We start from the raw sequence: 1,545 nt of genomic DNA, 5'->3' as shown, positions 1-1,545 counted from the left end.
CCCTCCTGGGCCTCTGCCCTTCCTGGGCGCCCGTCCTCCTGGTCGCAGCCTCGCTTGTCCTGTCGGCGGCTTCTCCCCGCGCGATCCCCGCCTGGCAGGCCAGAGACCGTGGCGCCCTGCGAGTATTGGGCCGGCGTCCGGGTCCGGGGTCCGTCCCTTGTCGGGCAGGGAGGGCTGCTGGGATGGCGGACGACGTTGGTTTGGGGTCGGGTCGGGTGCGGCAGGCGGCGGGCGCCCGTGGAAGGCAGGGCGTCGAGGGCAGGGGTAGGCGTGGGCAGGCAGGCGGAGAGGGGTCGGGCGGCCGCAGGGCCGCCGCCGTCCTCGTTAGTATAGTGGTGAGTATCCCCGCCTGTCACGCGGGAGACCGGGGTTCGATTCCCCGACGGGGAGGCGAGACGCCCTTTTTGGTCGCCGCCGGCGCCGGCGCCGCCCCCGCTCTGTGCAAGCGCTTGCCCCGCCAGGGCCCTTGTCCTCCTTCGTCCAGCGCGCGGCCAAAGGCCGCCAGGGCCACGACGGCCGCCCGGCCTGCTCACCGTCGACCACCGCCACCCTTTGGCCTTCCTCGGCGTCGGGGCCGCGCGCCTGCGGGCTCGCCACAGCCCAGCCAGGGCCTTCCGTCGTGCCCAGGGCGCCTGACGAGTGGCCGGCCGCCCGGGGCTCCCCGGTTATTCGACGCTGCCCGGGCCGGCAGGGGCGGGGGCGGGGGACGGATGGAGGGGACCGGTCGGGACGGGGCGGGGCGCCGGGGACGGGTGGGCCGCGGTTGTGTCGGGTCCTCCGTGGGCGCGGGATGTGGCCTCACCCAGCACCCCGTGGAGAAGGGCCGGGGCGAGCGCGTGGCGGGAGGGACGCGGATCTCGGGGGACGGGGTTTCCCGGCCGGCAGAGGAGGGGTTGGGGGGCGGGGGTGGCACCGGGAGCGTCCCGGCGGCCCGCCGGCCCGAGCGCCCCCCAGAGGCGGCTGGCGGGCCCGCGGAGCCGCGCAGCCCAGTGGGGCCGGCGCGGGTGGGACGCCCAGCGGCCGCTGTGGATGCGCGGGTCGTCGGGGCAGGGCCGAGGCGCGCTGGGCGGCCGAGTGGGTGACCAGAGGCGGTGACCAGAGCGCGTGCAGGTGCCGGGGTGGATCCCTGGGCGGGCGTCTGGGGGCGGCCCGGGCTGTGCAGCGTTGGTGGTATAGTGGTGAGCATAGCTGCCTTCCAAGCAGTTGACCCGGGTTCGATTCCCGGCCAACGCAGCTGGCCAACCTTTTGCGCGTCTCCAGGGCCCCGGTGGCCAGGCCCGGTGGCAGCCGGGAGCCGGAGCGCCTGAGGCCGGCGTGCTGAGGTGCTGAGGCCGGAGCGGGTCCCCAGGTTGAGCGCCGGTGGGAGGGGAGGAGGCGCACGGCGTTTTGAGGGCGCTGCCAGCGGGGCAGGTGGATCGGCAGGGCGGGCGGGTGGCTGGCTGGCGGTGGCAAGGCGGGGGCCTTGGAGCCAAAGCAGAGGTGAGTGGGTGGTACGGAGGCGCCGGGTCCAGGGGGTGCGGGCCAGGCACGGTACCCGACGCTCCC

At 76.3% G+C, this 1,545-nt stretch overlaps 2 non-coding genes across 2 annotated transcripts; both read left to right on the top strand.

Moving 5' to 3' along the window:
* Positions 1 to 318: 318 nt before the first annotated feature.
* On the top strand, positions 319 to 390 carry TRNAD-GUC. The gene has a single exon. It is a non-coding gene; the product is annotated as a tRNA-Asp (tRNA).
* A 771-nt stretch (positions 391 to 1,161) lies between these two features.
* Positions 1,162 to 1,233, top strand: TRNAG-UCC. The gene has a single exon. It is a non-coding gene; the product is annotated as a tRNA-Gly (tRNA).
* Positions 1,234 to 1,545: the final 312 nt, after the last annotated feature.

The sequence above is a fragment of the Lontra canadensis genome, unplaced genomic scaffold, assembly GCF_010015895.1.
Source record: "Lontra canadensis isolate GAN:19392208 unplaced genomic scaffold, GSC_riverotter_1.0 scaffold5477, whole genome shotgun sequence".
Lineage (NCBI taxonomy): Eukaryota > Metazoa > Chordata > Mammalia > Carnivora > Mustelidae > Lontra > Lontra canadensis.
This window is presented reverse-complemented; position numbering and strand designations above follow the sequence as displayed.